Below are 21,805 nucleotides of genomic sequence, written 5' to 3'. Positions count from 1 at the left end.
TATTGAGTGCCTTTTGTCCTAGTCATATTGTTACATACCCCAAGGAGACCAAAGAGAAAGGAAAAGGACCCATATACACAAAAATATTTGTAGCAGCTTTAAAAACAAAACAAAACATATTCAAACTTTACTTAAATTGTGAAAGAAGAATCAGGACAAAAGGGAAAAATCATGAGAAAGAAAAAACAACAAAAAAGTGAAAACAGTAAACAGTAGTTTGATTTGCATTCAGATGCCATAGTTTTTCTGAACCCATTCCTTTCATTATTTCTTATGGCAAAACAACATTCCATCACATTCATATGCCACAACTTATTTGGCCATTCTCTAATTAATAGGCATCCCCTTAATGTTCAATTCTTTATCATCACAAAAAACTGCTAGATTTCAGAAAAACCCAGAAAGACTTACATGAACTGATGCTATATAAGGTGAGCAGAACTAGCAGAGCATTGTATATAGTAACAACATTATACAATGATCAATTTTGATAGCCTTAGCTTTTCTCAGTAGTACAATGATCTAAGACAGTTCCAAAAGACTCATGATGGAAATTGCTGCCATATCCAGAAAAAGAACTGTTCTGGTCTCTACAGGGGCTGCTTTCTGGGATGAAAGCTTTAAAAGATGCATTGGAAGCAAGACAAGTGGGAATCTTGAACTTTCCTGTTTTTCAATGGCTACTGATCAGTCATTATTGATGCTGGGGATAATTTCTTCATAGCGAGAGTGGAAGGGTGGGGTGGTGGTGAAGGGAATGAGGACTGTGCACAGGATGAAGGCAGGGTTGGTAATCTGGGGACTGGGGTGCTGCTATTCCCAAACTACTGTATACAAAGTCTTTTACTATCTCCTTCAGAGTCTTAGGGGAAGTAGTGATGTAGTTGATAGTGATGTAGTTTGACCTGTCTAGCAATATGACTTTCAGTTTCTCTCTCAGGAAGGTTAGCTGCTTCCAGTAAGAATAAATTAAAGCATTTTGTCCACTATACTATACTGCCTTTTTCTGAATGTTTTAAGGGAAAAGTAATTATATTGGAGGAAAAAAGAAAGGCTACAAAGGGAAGGAATAGGATATAGGAATAGAATTTGGATAGAATTTTACTTTTTTTTTTTTTTAAGCATGCTATGACTGGAAAAATATCAACAACATTTGTGTCTTCGCAAAGTATAGGTTTTACATAAATGCTTAATTTTTCTGAAAAGATAAAGACAGTAAAAAAGTGAAAAACAACTATGTTGTCATTAGGTATACAAAACAATCCTTTGGTCCTCAGTTTTTTCATCTGCAAAATGAGTTTTTTTTAAAGGACTGCTCAATTCCTTATCAGCTAAGAGAAGAGATATATTCAGATATGAAGGTGATGTAAAAAACTAACATTAAAAATGGTTTTTAAAAATCTATAAAATGCAAATTATTTCAGATAAGAACATCATTTATACCATATTATTTCTAACATTTATTATTTTAAATCTGTTTCTTAGTTTTTTCAATTCCCAAACAAATTAAAAGCTCTCCATGAAACTGTCTTCTATGTTATAGGTATATAAAATTATTCAATGGAATATATATATATATATATTTTATTAGCTGTAAGAGTTAACTATTAACTCTTGGCTAAGGGAACAGATTTAAGATAACAAAAATTAAACAAATATGAATTTGCTTTAAGTTTTGTTTTTTGATTCTGTGCTTTGATTCTATTTGAGAATTTCCTCTATTAATACAAATCAGCAACTCTTCTATAACCTATGAGAAGATGATCTTCTATAACCTATCTTGAGAAGAAGGGGAAAAGGATAAGCATTTGCCAGGCCTAAATTCTTTACATTTGATCCTCACAACAACCCTGTAAAGAAAGGGCTATTATAATTCCTATTTTATGGCTGAAGAAATTAAGGTAGACAGAGGTTAAGTAATTAAGTATGAAGGTCACACAGCCAGTATTTGAATGAAGCTAGATTTGAATTCAGATTTTCTTGATTCCAGACTCAATCAATACTCTCTATCCACTGTAACTAAAAGGTAAATGATTGGCCTATCTTCATATGGCCAGTAAATATCATACGCAGAATTTGAACACAGTTCTCTCTAACTCTAGGATCAGTCACTGTCATATTGTCTCTCTTAAAATTCTATTTAACAAAAAAACACCTCCTCCCCTCCTCCCAAGTCAAACAAATCATGAAAATTATCAAACAGGAAACAGAACAGAGGGGAAGCTTTATAATTATGTATCTTGTTTTTACTGACATTGACTAAAAAGTAAAAGTTAACATGGACAGTAATCGTCATAGTCCAAAAGGAAGTAGGAGTTAGTTTAAAAGAAAAAAAAATATGAACTCTAATATTGGACTATATATTTAATGGTAGAGAACTGGTATTTTCCATATTCTACTTCCCTGATAATTTGCAGAGTTTAAGAATCAAGAGACAAAAAGTTCTGGAAGCTTTATGCTGTTAAAGTTAAAATATTCAAAGGAAAAATCAGAAATTGGTAGTTACTTCTTAATTTTTTTGAAGGTGAAGAATGGCTCAAGAATGGACTAGGGTCTAGCTTTTTTAAAGCCGAATTTAAGATTTTTTCCTCATCTACTGCTTTACTAAATCAGACATATTTTCAATTTAACAAATTATATCCTGATAGTTACATAAGGTTTCCAACATATTCTCTTTAGGATGGCTATGGTTTGTATAGCATAAAAGGCTTTTACAAAGTATTTATCTACTTAGTGACATTTCATCTTTGTAATAACCCATATGAAATACATTGTTTAATTATTATTATTCCTACTTTACACTGAAATTTGGAGTGAAGTGACTTGCAGATGTCCATGGTTACATGGCTAGTAAAAGGTAGGACCAGAATTCAAACTCTAATTTTTTAAAACGTGAAATCCAGAAAAAACCTATCATAGGCAAAGTACTAATTTCCTCATTGTAGTTCTATGTCAATAATAATCTAATAGCAAAATGAAAAATTGCATAAGTACTTAATTATATAATGGCTGTTGCAAAAATACAATCACATGTGAAAATTGTGAAGAACTGCTAAATCATTTAAATAATGGAAGTATTCAGAAATTTAAAGTAGAAGACTAATATTTTAGAATAATCAATAAATAAGCACTTATTAAAGATCTTCTATGTGTGAGGCTCTGGGCATGGAAATAAAAAAATAATGCAGGAGAAATATAGAGAGACTAATGACGGAATAAAACAAGTTGATATAATCATGATAAAACAGGGAAGAGATTGAGAAGTACAGAGGGAAAAGTTATAATTTTAAAGAGGTGGGAGGAATATGAAGGGAGATGATTTACAAAGGTAAAATACCAATCCTACTAATTAACAGTCATTAAAAATGGTGAGATATTTCAAAGTCGGTTGGATTATAAGCTTTGTTAAATATCCCACAAAGAGGAAACAGCATGGCTGTCGATGTGAAGGATTAATAAATTGTGGTCATTTCACTTACTGCTATAATGACTTGTATATACTTGGAAAAAAGTTGGGGTAAAGGGTATGGGGGGGAAAGTCACTGTGTGAGGAATCAGTGGGTTTTAGGTGACTAGAGTTAAGAAGATTTAAAATGTCAGACGTTTCAAAATCTCAACTGACAAGATGTCTAAAAGATTACAAGAGATTATTCCATATAAGAATGTACTTGTGTAGATTAAAATTCTAAAAAGAAACCTCAACTCTGAAACTATCTTATTAACACAAGTAATTAACATAAACATTCAGCATAATTGATGTTCCCTATCTTAAATAAAATGTGTTCACTCCAGAGAATTTAATTAAACAACTATGATAGAGAAGACAGTACAAGGCAGAAACTTTTCAATATGTATTAACAAATAATTCAACTTTGGTTTTGTTTTGTTTTTTAACTAAAGTAAAAACATGTTAAAAAAGGGTTTAGAATGTTTCCATCTTGGCATTTCTTCATATTATCTGACAGCCAAGTTTCTAAGGATCCCTTGAATTTTTACAAGACAATTTCCTAGATCCCAGTTATTTTTTAAAGCCAAGTTAAAATGTACTCCACTCAACAAATAATTGAGCTACTCTGCATAGTGTGTTACTCAGCATTGTGGGAAGTTAATATAATTTTTACCCTTGTTAAAATTCATTCAAATAAAATTATTGCTCTGCAACTATGTGCAACTTAGGTAAATGAGGCATACATACATGAATTATGTAACAATTAAAGACAGTGCCAAATCAGTGGCATATGCAATAAATGCTATATAAGAGTTCTAAGAAAGGAGAGATCACTATAGGCAGGAGTAGATACATAAAGACATGACAAAGCTAAACTTTTTATTTTCCCAGTGCCTATCATGGTGATCTGAATACATAAAATATTTAATAAATATTTATTTTGTATTATAATTTTGGGCAAAGAGAGTATAACATTTGCAGCAGGGGAATATGTCTACACTACAGTGGTTTAACTGGGCATGGAAGAATTGGAAGTCAGTTTATCTGTTTGATTTAATTATATAAGAAACTGTATAAGAAACCACTTTACCTTTTGTTTCTTATTTTATCACCAGAGTCCTCTGTCCCACTAACTCTGTAAAAGAATTCTTCACTCCAGTCAAACTTCCCTATCACTGTCTCTAGACACTGTCCACATCCTTTCCTCTCTACAGAACTAAGTCTATCTCAGACATTTCTGAGTGTGGGCAAGTCCCAGAGTATCTCTGAGCTCCATTCCTCATGTGTAAAATAAGAACTGGATTCTAGTCTCAGGTTTTGTCCAGCTCCAAATCCATGATCTTATAATCTTGAGTCACACTGCTGTCTACTCTTGTGTGTGTGTGTGTGTGTGTGTGTGTGTGTTGTATGTGTTTGGGGGTGGGAGGGTGGGGAGAGGGTATACACGTACCCTTTAATCCTTTTTATCTGTCAAACTCCTACCCACACTTCAAGACTTACCCTTAGTACCCCAACTAGGAATTAGCTTTGCTTTCTTGTAATCTATAATCTTACCATTCATTATGTCCCTATAATTTGCTACCTTATGTTATTATTTTTTATGTATATTCCTTATCTTTCCAACAGGGACTTTAAGTTTCTTACAGACATACAGCAAAAAAACAAATCAAACCAAAATATTTACTTCCCTCACCATGTCTTTGTCCAGAGATGTGGTAACAACTCAAATATTTGTATATGAAATTTGAAAAGTGGATTTGAGGCAGAATGTAGAAGCCCTTGAATGCTAGGCTAGTAGTTCCTAGCTTGTGGGCTGCAGGACCTGGGAGGTCATGGAGGTAAGAAGTCTAAGAATACACATATGAATATGTAAATAAGCAAAAAGACATCATGGTACCAACCAATAAGTAATTCTCACCACTCTCAGGGAGTTTAGTTAGGTTTTAGGGAGGAAGAGGGTATGGTAGAATGACAAAATGCATATCAATAAGTACATAAAGAATATATTCAAAATAAATACAAAAGAATTTTGAGGAAAGGGATACCAGCAGTTGGGGGGGGGGGTATCAGGAAATTCTTCATGTAAGAGGAATTGCTAATCTAAATTCAAAAGGAAACAAGGACTTCTAATACATTCAAGCCATGAGGAACAACTAGGAAAAGACATGGAGGCAGGAGCGAAGTAGGGTCCTATATATGTGTATAAAAGCAAATAATATAAAAAGATATAAAGGTAGACTGCAGCGAATTTGTAAAGAGCTTTAAATCCCAAACTATAGACTGTATTTGCTCCTAGAGATGACAGGAGCCACTAGAATTGATTGAGTACAGCAATGGGAAGATCCACACTTCAGGAAAATGACTGGCAGCTCTATGAAGAATGGATTAGAAAAGGACCAACCTGGCTCAAAAAGACCAAAGAGTTATTGCAATGGCTGAAGCAGGAAATGATAAAGGCCTACATTAGAATAATGGTTAAGGGAATCTAGAGAAGGGATGGGTGCCAGAGACATATGGAAGGAGAAAAGGCAAAACAACAGAGATGGCCTAGATTCAAGGCTCACCTCTGACAAATACTTGTCTGAGACTCTGGCAAAGTCTTTTAATTTCTCAGTATCTCAGGCAACTCTCCAAGTCTCTAGGTTAGAAAATAGTTGCTAAACTCCATTTGTAGGGGAAGTGTTCTCCTTCTGGGGAACTGTAGGAGAGCTCTTTACAGAAATGAAATCATAGATCTGGATAAAATTTTTTAATTCAAATGTGTCCTGAAGACTACACACTTTTCACATGTCCACTATCATTTTCAAATTCGTGAATGTTATTGAGTAATAAGAATTTATCTAAATGTATAACCAAATTCATAATAATTTCTAGTCTATTTTCTCAATTAGCATATATTCATGGAACAACTACTACTTTGGAAGGCACTCACAAAATTTACATTAAAAGGGAGATCTCATATTTGAAAACACTGAGAACCCTTGGACAAAGAAGACTAGACTTCATTCATCATGCAGAATTATTAAAGGTTCTCCAGAAGGGAATTTTGTTGCTGTTTAATTGCGTCTAACTCTTTGTGACCCCATCTGAGATTTTCTTGGCAAGGACATTGGAGTGTTTGCTAGTTCTTTCTCCAGCTCATTTTCCAAATAAAGAAACTGAGGCAAACAGGGTTGCATGACTTACTCAGGATCACACATCAAATATGAGACCATATTTGTACTCAGGAAGAGTCTTCCTGATTCCAGCCTGGCACTTTATCCATAGTACTACCAAGCTGTTCTCTCCCACCCCGCCTCTTCCCAAGTAGGTGATGCTAAAATGTAACACTGAAAAACAGTATATGATGATTAAATGTCAAATAAGTGGTATAGATCCCAGCTTTAAAAGCTCTATTAGACTTTAGAGGTAGAGAAAATTGCTATGGGTAGGAATACTCTTTCTTCCTTCATTCAGAGTGGGATTTATATAATTTTATCTGCCTTTATATCCCCACCCTATCTTATTCCTACAGTAGTTAAGTAATAAATATTTGCTGAATTGAATAAAAGATTAATTAGCACTGGAGGTAGAAGATCAATTAAGGGAAAAATGTAGCAGTTGGGAGTAAGCTATTCCCCAGTAAGAATAAAAAAGAAAGAATAAAAAGGCTAAGAGTGAAACAAGGTGATTTCAAGATTTGACCTTGGGGATGACTAGGGTAATTACAGAAATATAAAAGTCAGGAGATGAGCATTACTTTTGTTGAGAGAAGAAATACTTATTTGGTTTTGGTTTTTATTATACTTGCTGATTTTCCTCTTCAGGAACACAACAGCAAAAATCCTAATTCTTAAAACTAAAAGAAAAAAAATGCACCTACTAAAGTTAAAGTAAAACTTCATCTTATGCTGCAAAGATGTCAAAATAATTACCTTGTTATACTGTTCAAAAGAAAATTAAAAAAAACATAAAATCCCTACAAAAGTTTCATATTCAAAATTTTTTTATTTTATTAACTATTTTATTACCTTTGTATATTGCCAAAGTTAGAATCTACTTTTGAGTTTCCTCAGCACAGTGTAGAAGATAAATAAAGCCCATGGGAACAGAACTCTTTTAGCTCATTATTATTCCAAATAATATAACGAAGTAATGATTGGGAGAAATATTTTGAGATCAAAGAAAGCTAATGAAAATTAAAAAAAATTTTTTTTTCAATTTATTAAAGATTGTTTATTATTAACTTCAACTGGTGCTTATAATTAGCCCAGTAATCCTTCTATTCAACATTCATTGGGTCTACCAGATTCTAACTACTATAGACTTTTCCGTATAAATTTACTCTTTGATATAAAAATTTACCATTAACCCTTGTGTTTAATCCAAATTTTGTTGCCTGTCAGTTATTTGTTTTTGTAAACTTGAGTTGTTTTACTTTGTTTGTATTTTCTTTTTAAAATAGCTTTAATTTTTCAAAATGCATGCAAAGGTAGTTTTCAATATTCATCCTTGCAAAACCTTGTGTTCCATATTTTTCTCCCTCTGCTCTCCCCTTCCCTAGACAGTAAGTAATTCAATATACGTTAAACATTTGCGATGCTTCTAAACATATTTCCACATGTATCATGATGCACAAGAAAAATCAGATCAAAAAAGAAAAAAAAAAACCACAAGCAAGCAAACAACAACAAGAAGTTGAAAATACTATCTTGTGATTCACATTCAGTCCCCACAGTCCTCTCTCTGGATGAAGATGGCTGTCTTCATCACAAGTCTGTTGGTATTACTCTGAATCACCTCCTTGTTGAAAAGAACCAAGTTCATCACAGTTGCTCATCACATAATGTTGCTGTTACTAGGTACAATGTTAAACTAGTTCTTCACTTCACTTAGCATCAATAAAACTTTTTTAAAAGACAATGCTAAAGGACATCTTATTAAGCTTGTTAACTAATTCTAAGTATCTAGGTGCCTTAACTTTAATTTAGGATCAATAAGCTTTTTAGGATTGAAGAACCATTTTTGGTAATCCTTTTATAACTCTTGAAGAGCCAGATGAAGATTTTTATACTTAAGAATATACACTGAGAATGTATATATGTGCATATACATGCCTATTTTTTTAAACTGATCTTGGAAAAATATGCCAACTTCAAGTGTACTGCTTTTATTTTCTTTAATTTTTAATTTGATATAATAAGCTTAGAAATATATTTTATACCTTATGCATTTACCATACATTATTTTGTATTTCACTATGTTTTATCCTTCACTAGGGCTTCATAAACAATAAGATTAATGGAGGAGTCTCTCCCTCAAAGGCTAGTATAGTACTTTAGAAGAGAAGTCACCCAAAACAATACCGACCCTCATCCCCCCAACATTCCACATTTGAACCCTTGCTCTCCAGTGTGCAAGCTTCCATCCTCCATGCTTCTGAGTCGGGTACTAGCTCCTCAGTAAAAACATAACAGCAACAGGGGCACTCAGGCTGAGAAAAATCTCCCTCCCATTCCCCCAGTTCCCCAGTGTACTTATCTCCTGGTGCCAGGATCCCTTCATAGCTGTGGCAGGCACCTCTGAGAGAGGAGATTTTGCACTTAAGAGCTCTATCTCCCTCTTTTAATTCTTGGGTGAGCCAGAGTAAATCCCACAGAATGTGTAACAATGGATTGATTGTGACCTGTATCATATATCCCATTACATTATCTTTCCCCAAAAACATACCGCTTCCAAACTTCCCTGTTATTATTGAGGGAACTGCTATATTTCTAATCATGACTTTCAAAATCTTGGGGACTTCTCACTCTCTCTTAGCTTACATATTCAACCAGTTGTGAAATCTTATTTATACTTCTATAACATCTTCCACTTTTCTTAACTCAAATAGCCACCACTCTTAACTTCAAACATTCATTACCTTTCACTTGGACTAATAATCAGTCTCCCTACTTCAAATCTCTTCCCTCTGCAGTCTATCCCCTACCATGTTGTCAATGATTTTCCTAAAGCATAAGTCTGTTTATGTTACTCTTCTACACAATAAATTCCAATGACTCCTTGATGACTATCAAATCAAATAACTTTCCTTCTTTTTAATAATCAACAAACAAAAAGCACAGTAGCACCTTGTATTCTAAATGAAAGCTCATAAATCTGGAAGTAAAAGAGAGGCCAGTTAATCCAGTTCCTTTATTTTATAGTTGAATAAATTGAGGCCTGGCTCTGTTAACTTCACCTTGAATCAGTTCACATAAATCTTTCATGTTTTTCTGAATCTATTCTTCTCATTTTTCATTCTTTGTGACTTGATACATTCACATACCACAATAAATTCATATATTTCCCTATTGATAAGCAGGCATTCCCTTAGTTTCTAGTTCTCTGCTATAATTAAAAAAAAACAAAAAAAAAAACCCGCTGCTATGAATACTTTTGTCAGTGTGGGTCTCTTCTCTCCTCCTTTTTTGTTTTTAGGGTATACACCTAATAGCATTGATAAGGTAGATTGTCTCTGGTTTAATGGTTTTTCAAGTACAGTTTGAAAACTGCTTTCCAATGAGTACATTTGTTTACTTGTCCTTCCATATTCTCTCCATCAACTATCACTTTCCTTTTTGTTATCTTTTTCAGTGTTCATAAAAAAACAAAAATGAAATAACTGCAAATCTCAAGAAGCTTTACATTCTATTTCCTACACAGCCCTGGCTTACCTCACAAATAACTCCAAGTCACTGCCTTTGGGCATCCAGCTTTTTGTTCAGGTTAGAATTCCCTGAACTTCTTCTCTTAGAGGAAGAATAGTATCATAACCAAGGCTCCTGCTATTTACTTTTGTGACTAGATAGATCCCCAACCTCTACCATGATAGTAAGTTATCAGCACAATACAGGTTTTATGAGAAAGGCTTCTAGCAGTTTCTACATGTCTTCCTTCCCTCCTTGGGTGGTCCAAACATAGTATATTACTTACCTGCAAAGACTCCAGGACCTTGTAAAAAAAGTGGAACCCAACAAGGAGAGAGGAAAGAAAACTGTATCATGATAATTACATTTTTTGCATTTGTTTTTGTGCTCTCACAAGCTCTTTGCATTTTTCATATTTCATGTGAGTTACCATAAAAGCTGTTCTTTACTCAAGTACTACTGTTATTGTGAGTGTTTGTATAGGATCTGGGAGAATATATACTCCTTAAGAACAAAAGCTATCTTATTTTCAGATTTAACAGAGATCTTTAAGAAAAAAGCCAAGTCAGAAACTATGCATTGACCCACACTTAACACCGTACATCAAGATAAGGTCAAAATGAGTTCATGACCTAGGCATAAAGAATGAGATTATAGATAGTTTACCTCTCAGACCTGTGGAAGAGGAAGGAATTTATGACCAAAGAAGAACCAGAAATCATTACTGATCACAAAATAGAAAATTTTGATTATATCAAACTGAAAAGTTTTTGTACAAACAAAACTAATGCAGACAAGATTAGAAGGGAAGCAATAAACTAGGAAAACAATTTTAGTCAAAGGTTCTGATAAAGGCCTCATATCCAAAAGATATAGAGAATTGACTCTAATTTTTAAGAAATCAAGCCATTCTTCAGTTGATAAATGGTCAAAGGATATGAACAGACAATTCTTAGAGGAAGAAATTGAAACTATTTCTAGCCATATGAAAAGATGCTCCAAGTCATTATTAATCAGAGAAATGCAAATTAAAACAACTCTGAGATACCACTACACACTTGTCAGACTGGCTAGATTGACAGGGAAAGATAATGCGAAATGTTGGAGGGGATATGGGAAAACTGGGACACTGATACATTGTTGATGGAATTGTGAATACATCCAACCATTCTGGAGAGCAATTTGAAACTATGCTCAAAAAGCTATCAAACTGTGCATACCCTTTGACCCAGCAGTGTTAGTACTGGGTTTATAAACCAAAGAGATCTTAAAGAAGGGAAAGGGGCCTGTATGTGCAAGAATGTTTGTGGTAGCCCTTTTTGTAGTGGCCAGAAACTGGAAACTGAGTGGATGCCCATCAATTAGAGAATGGCTGAATAAATTGTGGTTTATGAATATTATGGAATATTATTGTTCAGTAAGAAATGACCAACAGGATAATTTCAGAAAGGCCTGGAGAGACTTACACGAACTGATGCTGAGTGAAATGAGCAGGACCAGGAGATCATTATATACTTCAACAACAATACTATATGATGATCAATTCTGATGAACTTGGCCATCTTCAGCAATGAGATGAACCAAATCGGTTCCAATGAGCAGTAATGAACTGAACCAGATACACCCAGTGAAAGAACTCTGGGAGATGACTAAGAACCATTACATTAAAGTCCCAATCCCTACATTTTTGCCTGCTTGCATTTTTTATTTCCTTCAAAGGCTAATTGTACAATATTTCAGAGTTTGATTCTTTTTGTACAGCAAAATAACGGTTTGGACATGTATAATTATTTTGTATTTAATTTATACTTTAACATATTTAACACATATTGATCATCCTGCCATCTTGAGAAGGGGGTGGGGAGAAGGAGGGAAAAATTGGAACAAAAGGTTTGTCAATTGTCAATGCTGTAAAATTACCCATGTATATAACTTGTAAATAAAAAGCTATTAAAATTTTTTTAAAAAGCAAAAGAAAAAAGCCAAGTCTATGGGAGCCCTGAGCCACTGATTAATATAATATTTCATCTCTTACCTTAGTACCAATGTCTGTAATGTTCTCCCTTTTGTTTTTTTTTATTTTGTTTTTTGTTTTCCCCTATCTCTTAAAATTCCTGTCTCTAAGGGTTTAGCTAAAATACCATTACCAGATGCAAGGATTTTCTTTATTCCCCTACTTGTTAGCCACATTCAGAAATTAACTTTCTATTTCTTTTGTATTTATTTATCTGTGTCCTTGTCACTGACAGGAAGTAAGTTCCTTAAAAACTGGGTTTCTTGTCATTTTTGTCTTTTTATCCTTAATACCCTGCACATGCCTGCCATGTTGTATGTTTTTACTAAATGCTCATTAAATTGAATTGAATATAACTGGGAGGAATATTTTATCAATAGTGTTAAATATGGATGAGGAAAAGGAGAAAGAGAGCTGGCTATTATAATAGTCTAAGTAGATATGAAATAAGGTTTTGGGACTAAGTGTTAGAAACAGAAAGGTCAGACAATATATTTTAGTGAGCAAAGCTTGAAAGTAATATGTTAAGAATAATACAGTTATATTTATTTTAAAACATTGTATAATTCAAATTTTTTATAAATACAAACTAGAAATTTGTTTAACTGGTTCAGATTAATACATTGAATATAATTTTCCTTTCTGGAAGAAAATTATAATGGAATTAAATTTCTAAAAACAATAAGATACATATAAATACTGGAGAGCTCAATAAAACAGAAGTTGGGGGATTCTAAATTCTATTCCTAGATCTATTACAAACTCATTGGACTTTGTATTAAAAACCAAATAAGTAACATTCAGCCATTCTAGGGCTTAATTTCCTTAACTGTATAATAAAGGAATTATTACTCAGTAATTTGGTGACACTAGCCTTCCTGCTGTCCCTCTGCCTCCAAACTCTAGGTACTACACTGACTATTCCTTAGGTTCTCCCTCTTCATTCCTTAGTTCCCCTAGCTATCTTCAGATAACAAATAAAAACTTATCATCTACAAGAAAGCTTACCTGATCTTCCATAATGCTGGCGCTTTCTCTCTATAATTTCCAATTGTTTGTACATAATTACATGTTGTCTCCCCCATTAGACTGTAAACTCCTATAGAACAGGAGTTCTGAATTTTGACCTTTATATCACTGGAGCTCAACAAAGTATCTATCACAAAGTTTGGTCTATTTATTAGTTTGATGTTTAATGAATGCTTACTGACTGAATGATTAAAAATCTATCATGACAATTCAATCACATGAATTTTTTAATTAAGGTCATACAGAAATACATAGTAATTTCCAAAGTGCTGAAAGATACTTTTTGTTAAAATGATTTTTCCCCACTAATAATTTGATTTTAGTCATATTATCTTCAACTAGTGCACAAGGGAAAATAAAGGTATATAAGAGTATACTAGGTCACTTCCTAAAAGAACATGTGTCCTGGTAGTGGTTGTTAAGAAGGATATACATAACCCAAGGTCACACAGTTTCTGTGGATCTGAAATCTAAGAAAGGGATGTCCCAAATATAAAAATTCAGAGAAACTACTGAAGATCTATATGAACCGATAGAGGGCAAGGTAAGCAGAACAAAGATAACACTTAATATAATGAACAAAATAATATAAAGTGATACAACTGAAAGTCACTACAAATCTAATTAATATAGTAATCAATCTCCACTTCAGAAGAAAAGCTATGAAGCATATTTTCCTCCTTTTAGTAGAGAAATCATGGACTCTAGGTATGGAAAGAGGCATTATATTAGTGGTCATGACCAATGGGTTAGATGGGGAGGTAAGTACATCCACCAAGAAGGTCTATACAACAAATTTATTCCTCATGTACCCAGAGTTTTTTCCTTACAGAGAACTCCTGACAGCAACAATAGAATAAATGCAAATAAATTAGCTGACTGCTAAATCATATGGAATTTTTTATTCAGTTATTCATAATGTTCAATGGATCATGGATTTAGAAGAGGATAGGGACACAATTATAAAGAAAAGGAAACTGAGGTAAAATGACTTGTTCCAAGTTAACATAGATCATAGGGTAGCAAAGATGCTACACTCAAATCTTCCAACTCCAAATCTAAGTATCAATTATTACACACTCAAATATTAAAATCATGTCTGCTCTTTTCCTCCCACTAGGGCATTAATCTTATCAAAAACAGGAAGTGAAGAAAAACCACCAATTGAAATTGTTTTTTTTCTTTTTTTTTTCTCTCTCTTGGGCAAGTCACTTAAAAAATTCTTTTAGGCCTCAGTTTCTCATCTGAAATATATAATGAGGTAACTTCTGAGATCCCTTTTAGCTCTCAATTTTATGATCCCTCTATATTTCAATAGAGAGCATTTGGATTGGCATTGAACAATACCATTCTCTAGGTAGCAATAGAAAATGAAGCATAATGAAAACTCTTTTGAGGATAAGAGCTTAAAATCCAGTGCTTAAACAAAAGATCATTTAAAATATCCTTGGCAAATGTCCAAAAACCAAGCAACCAACCAAACAAAAAAAGCCACCTCAAAAACCTATCATCCCCCACACTTAGTTCAGTTTTTCTTAAAACAGATTTTTCTGTGGCTTGTTATAAAATGGTCTCTGATGGCAATAAGACTTGTAGAATGTTATTTAAAACTCAAGGGTTCAAATTTAGGACTAATAAGGCAAACCAAGCTCTTTTTTCACTTAGTCATGAAACAATGATTATCTAACCAAAATGGGAAAGTCACATTATTCTGTTTTTTTTTTTTTAACTTTAATTCTTGCTGTTTAAGATCTGACATTGCATTTTAACTTTATTTGGATTAGACCAGATCCATATTAACCTAAAGAATTATTTTTAAACAAGCAAAACAAATACCGTATCATTTTCAAGTTTGCTGAATTTGTATTAAGGATTTTGTGGTTGTTCAGCCTAGTTTTCTTGGCAAAGATACTGGAGCAGTTTGTAATTTCCAATCCAGTGGACTAAAGCAAACAGAGGTTAATTGACCCGTACAGAGTTAAGTGAGTGTCGAAGTCCCAATTTGAACTCAGACTTTCTCAGTTCTGGGACTATTGCTCTATCCTCGATGATACCCAGCTCACTACCATAAAGATATCAAAATACAAGTAAAAATAAATTACCTTTTTTATTGTTGTTGTTTTATGTACTAAAATTTGTCATTTCCCTAGTCAGTATAATTTCTACTGAATTCAATGTTTTCAACTAACTTGATATGGTTTAATGGAGTTACAAAACTAGGCAAAAGCTCTAACTACGTCTTACATTAAGGAAACTCGCTCTACCAAAGCAGATCTAGAAATTATTTTGAAATATATAGTATTAGAGATTTGTCTTGGGCACTGACAAATAAAGTATTTGCTTAAAGCAGGACAATAGCCTATAGCCTGTAGCCAGAGATCATACTTGAACCCAGGTTTTCTGATTCTGGTCTAGGCTTTCTCTTCATTATTTCACTATACCTATCACATTACATATATTATTTGTTCTTAAGTATGTCAGAAAATGAGGAATCAGACTGTTTAATTTATTGCAAAGCAACTGCATATTTAAAAGAAAAAATAACTGCTACATTTGCCATAGGAAACTTTAAACTGTGCTTATGCTTTCTTTAAATTAAAAACTAGAACTTACCATTTTAAATAAGATTTCAAGATTCTGTGACAATACAAAAATAAGAAGTTCTCTATTCAGATAGCAGTCATCAAGGATGTACCTGGCACATAGGTATTCCTGGAAAAAAAAAAAAAAGAAAATTATAGCATTACTTTAAATAATATATAATTGTCACTTAGTATCAATACTTCCTAAAAGAGTATCTATATCTATAAGATAACTAAGTAACAATTACTATTGATTAAAATGATATCATTTTCCAATACCTTACTATTCTTACTATTTGTACTAAATAGCATGAAAATATTGAAAATGATAAGAAAAAAAGATATTTTATCAGAGAAACTACATTAATTAATGATGGAAAGTTCTGACAGCTAACATGAAAATATAATGTCCAAACAGAAAGACACACAGGCAGGTCAGAGGACAAAAAGGCTTGAGAAATCTCTCATGATTGTCAATGCAATTATAAGATTTCAGTTATTTAAACAGTTTTCAATTTGTTATGAAAGAACATTGAAATGTCTGGAAAAACAAAAGTATTCCCTGGTTGAAAGGAAAGAATTTTCCCCAGAGAAAAGATTCCTAAATAAAGAAAAAGCGAAATCCTATAACTAAACAAACACTTCAAGATCAGATTAACCTCTTCTGTGTCATGTACCCCTTTGGAAGTCTGATGAAACTTATGGCCCCCATCTCAGAATCATATTTTTAAATGTATAAAATAAAAATGCATATTTAAAAGAAAAAAATAACTGCCACATTTGCAAATGGAAAACTTTAAAATGTGTTTTTGTGCATAGACTTATAAAAGAAATCAACTATATTGAAATAGTTTTGAAATATTAAAAAAAAAACCAAATTCATAGATCCCAGATTTAGACAGAAAACTAAATGTCTAGAAATAACCACATGTATTACTTAACACTCAAGATACAACCATATAAAGTGTTGTCTAGCCACTATTAACAAAGAAAAAGGTGAAAACTGCCAGATTACAAATTAGCTTTTAGAAGATTTTTATTTTTCTAATTCAAGAAAAATTTGGAGATATTTTTCTTTTTTGAGAGGAAAAGTAATAGTATGTTATCAGACAAATTTTCACTTAATCCTCTAAATTACCTAAGACTCTGAAAGGACTCCAAGAGATCACAATACTTTGATTTTTTCATCTAATGATTAACAAACTCCCTTGTAATGTCCTCCACCTCTGAAACTCTTCAGGTGACTATTTAAACTTCATTTACTTATCCTCCAGTACCTAATTTCTTATTTCCATTCCTCTCAAACTTCCACACCCATTCCCTTCCCCAAGTCTTAAATTCACTCTTTTACTGGGATATCAGAAATATCTGTTTCAAAGAAAATAATCCTTTTTTCATCTTAAACCTTTCATTCTGCATCCCTTTCAATTTCTTACTCACTAAAATCTGGCTCCTTCGTAATGAGAGCCTCTCTAGAGGCTGTATTTTCACTCATTCTTCTCAATTCACTAATCAAGATGGGAGAGTTGGAATATACTTCAATCCCCATGGCCCCTTATGTATTCTCTAACTGTCAGCATCATTCAGTAACTTTTCTTCCTTTAAAACTAATGAAATCCACATCTACCATTAAATCAAAATTCTGGTAGTTTTTTTACAAACCTCTAGGACACATTTCTTTTCCTCAATCAATTCAGTACTTGGACTGAAAATCTCTTTCCCTGCAACTCCTACACACATTTAGGGAACTTTGGCATATGTATTGGTATTCCCTTAAATGCCTTGGACTATGGCAATAGCTGGCCTGTTGGTTTGCCTGCCACGTCTCTCCCCACTCCAGTCCATCCTTCATTGCACCAAAGTGGTTTTCCTAAATCACTCACTTACTTCCTTATTCAATAAACTTGTGTCTCCTCACCTAAAATCTTTTTTGGGGGGGAGAAGGGAAGGGGACATTTTAAGCCCTTCATAGCCTAACTCCTTCCTATTTTTCCAATCTTTTTACATTTTAGATCCCACCATATACCATTCAGTCTAGTGATAACTGGCTGTTTTGCAAGAACAAGACACTATTTCCCAACAGGACTCAGAGCATTTTCATTGGCTGTTCCCCACACTTAGAATGCTGTCATCTCTACCTTCTGGGTTCCCTCAGTTCCAGTTTAAATATCATCTTCTCTAGGAAGTATTTTCCAATTTCTCTTAATGCTATTGCTTTCCCTCTGTTAATAATTTTCTATTTATCCTGCACCTGTTTAAAGATAATTGTTTGTATCCTGCCTCTTCCAAAGGCTCCTGGGGCAAGGGCTGGGTTTTTTGTTTGTTTGTTTGTCTGTTTGTTTTGCTTTTTAAAAATATCCCTAGGGCTTCATAGTGAAGTTTTAATAAATGTTTACTAACATAGGCATACCTAGATTTAAAAATTAACTAAAAATTCTGGTGAAATATGTTACCTCATAAGTTCCATAATACCCAAACACTAAAAACCTTCACTGAAATACTCAAATATTGAATGTGGAACAAAGATTTAAGAAGAGGCTTTATAAGTCATCTAGTTTATCTTTCCTCATTTTACAGAAGAAGAAACTTCTATTCCAGAAGATGAAGGGAAAATTAAATGTCATTGATTTTAATAAAAAAAATTTTCATCCATAAAGGTTAGTATTTTTATACTTTGTAGCTCTTTTTTTCCCCTTAAATTGTGCATGTGGTTTAAACACCAAACTGATTTTATATAGTGATTCCCAGGGATAAATATATTTATTAATTTCCTCAATTAAATGATGAATTAAACCCTCTACTACTCAAAGAATAAAGTTTCACAGGATTACAGATTTAGAAATGGAAGCCCTCTAGTCCAATTCTCCTCATTTTATAGAAAAGCAAACTAAGGCTGAGGCGGTTAGGGTCATAGTGAATACAGCACTGGACCTTGAAAAGATCAGAGTTCAAATCCAGTCTCACACACTCACTGGCCACGTACTCCTGAATGAGTCACTTAATCTCTGTCTGCCTCAGTTTCTTTATCTATATAAAATAGAGAGAACAATAATAATAGCATTCACTTTCCAGGGTGATTGTGAGGATTAAATTGAGATAATATTTGTAAAGTGCTTTCCAAACCTTAAAGGACTTTATAAATATCAGTTCTCATTATTATCATTTTGTCCAAGATCACACACATAATAAATGGGAGAATCAAGATTTGAACCTATCTTCTAAACTTTAAACTGAAAGTTCTTGTCACAGCACCACACTATGTATTTACATCACATTAAGGATAACCAAGTCCATCAGCTAATATTGTTATGTACTACATGTAATTTATACAACAGCTGATAGAGTCAGTGAGAAGATGATGTTCATGAAGTAGGTTTGATTTCTATTAGGATCAGTTAACTTCAGAGCCAGTTCCCCAAACGATGTTCTTGTATGGGATCTGAACAAGAAATGGATTTGGTGCCAACCATTACACCTATTGGAAAAAAACAACACAAAATACATGCCCAGACAGTGTGCCAATATAAAATAAAATCAGAAACAAAGTTATGCCACCACTGCTTTAGTTGTATCACTGTTAGGTTTTCTAGACATTAGTAACAATCATAATTACATCTTCCTCACCAACCTTGCTAAAAAAACAACTTTATTTCCTGTTACAGTGTTACAATATATTTTCTTCTATTTTTGCCTGACAGGGACTAAGAAAATGCAAAATGACAGAAGATTTATCTTCAAGACAATGAAGTCCAGGTCTTGGGTTTTCTCTCCTACTATCAATAGTGTGAAGCACAGAATCTAATTCATAAAATCCTGTACAATGCCAAGGCTAGCATTCAGATGTTAAATGATAGTAATAACGACACCGCAGGAAATGAGTTGGCACTCTATTCATCTTCTTATGACCCTCACTGAACAACTACTCAGCACCTGTTTGTCCCCAGCCATAATAAGGCCACACCCAGAAGAAAAGACTTCTTGGAACTTAGTTCCAACATCACAACACTTAATCATATCTCACTAGATCTGACAACAAACAAAAACTTTTAATCTTTGACATATCCTAATTTTTTCTTTCATAGTCTAAAGTCTATGAAAAACAATAAGTAAAAAGGCATTTTTCTTTCCTATTTTAAAAATATCATTGAGAACACAAGCAATAATAAGAAACTTCAATAAGTCAGATTCTAGGATATAAAATAATACAGTCAGAAGTTTTGCCCTGATATCAAAGGTTTAGAGTTGGAATGTGCCTCATATCAATTAGTGTAACCTTTTATTTTATTTATGAGGTCACTGACCCAGTATGGTTAATAAAATGACAGTGTCAGTGGAGGGATTTGAACCTAGCGTCTCAGACTTTAGACAGTGAGAGCTCTTGACACTACCCCACACTGTCTACCTTTTGCAGAAGTACAAAAATAGCACAGACTATAAATATCATGCAGCTCTTATGAAAATTAAAAAGGGAACCACACTAAATTTTCCTAAATGTTGAATTTCAGAATCATTCATTTCTGTAAGCAGTAAAACATGTATTTGTTACATTTCTCAATAATTCATCAGTGATTGAAACATCTAATTAGTGAAATTTACAAACTTAAATTCTAATTTAAAGCATTTCTAATTCAACCAAGAAAAGCTTCAATATCAGAAAAATGCACATAACAATAGAAATTCATTGGTCAGGAGTATGTAAAAGCTCATTCTTTCCCCCAGAATTAAAGAAAAATTAAATCAGTCAGCTTAAGGATCAGTCAGCTACTAACAGATATTATTAAATGGAAAAACAAACTTTAGAAACACTCCTATTAAAATAAAAAGGGAGCTTAAAAGATCATACTCAGAGAATAGTGAATGACTTTTTTTAAACTGATGAATTAACCTATCATTCTACCATAAAACTCTGATTTTAGACTTTTTGGACCACAAGTACACTTTGAAAAAGTGTGGTACATTTTAAAGTTTATAAAACTAGTAAAAAAAAAAATTCTGAACAAGAAAATGAAAGGGTAAAGGCGGGGGAAAATTTCAATGTCTTTCTTAAAGTATACAAATTAGAAGACACAAATCAAATCCACAACAGCAATCATGACAAAGAGATGATTAAAAAAAAAAAAAAAAAAAGCTTAGATGTCAAAAAGAAGTGCCGAAACTAGCATAATAAACCCTCAAAAAATGACTAAAGCTCCTTTTGTAGAGTATTAACAAATCTTTAATCTAAGGAGTTAATTATAAGTTTAAGATAAATCTGTAAGTAATAAGATCTTCAGACTTTGGTGATTATTTGCTGAATGATACACTGTTTAGAAATCTTTTTCTTTTGCTCTTAGATGTCAACCTTCTATTATAAGCTATAGCTTTGGCTGGGTACAGTTTTCAGATTGGTCCCCCTCCTTATCGCTAGCCTTCTTCCCTCGAATCCCTCAATTCTGAAATCGTTCTTAAGGAATTGGGTCTTTTCCATTGCCCAGTAGGTAAGAAGTCTGCCAAAATTTCCATTATAGCATCCTATTTTTAGAGTCTTTGGAACTGGTCATCAAAACTGCGCTCCAAAGCACAACTTGTTTGACCATCTTTAGGCTGTACTTAAGCCAAGAGGTTTAGCATTCGAAGTACGAAAGCCTTTCCTAAAAACAAAAACAAAAAACACTGGGAAATCCCTTTGATCCGTTTGACATTTTAAAGCACTTAATTTTTCTTGGTTTCATTCAGATATATGGGTATTTATTGAAAAAAAAGATTATTTATGCACAGAAACATTTAAGACCACCGCAAGAACCAAATGCAACTGGGCAAGCAAGGCGTTTAAATGCTCCCGGCGGGCAGGAGGCAGAAGAAGACCGGGGGTGGGGGTGGGGGTGGGGGTGGGGGTGGGGGGGGCGCGTCTGACAAGAGCAGGAAAGAGGTAGCAAAGGTGTGAATAGAAGGAACCAGCAACATCTCTCTCCCCCACCCCCTTATTTCCCGCACTGGGAGGCAGAGGTAGGGCACCAGGAGGGGCTCGGCCGGGCCGGAGGGATGCGGGTCCGAGAGGAGGCGCGCTGGGGCCGCGGGGCGGAAG

At 33.6% G+C, this 21,805-nt stretch overlaps 1 protein-coding gene across 2 annotated transcripts in view; it reads right to left on the bottom strand.

The window, feature by feature from the left end:
• Nucleotides 1–21,805, bottom strand: part of CNST (consortin, connexin sorting protein) — an 88,770-nt gene that overhangs the window by 66,614 nt on the left and 351 nt on the right. For both annotated transcript variants that reach the window (XM_023502026.2, XM_031966992.1), the window contains exon 2: nucleotides 15,773–15,871. The gene's annotated coding sequence lies outside the window, so the exon portion shown is untranslated. The remainder of the gene's footprint in view (nucleotides 1–15,772; nucleotides 15,872–21,805) is intronic.

The sequence above is a fragment of the Sarcophilus harrisii genome, chromosome 4, assembly GCF_902635505.1.
Source record: "Sarcophilus harrisii chromosome 4, mSarHar1.11, whole genome shotgun sequence".
NCBI lineage: Eukaryota > Metazoa > Chordata > Mammalia > Dasyuromorphia > Dasyuridae > Sarcophilus > Sarcophilus harrisii.
The sequence above is the reverse complement of the archived record's forward strand: the minus strand, read 5'-3'. Positions and strand labels throughout refer to the sequence as shown.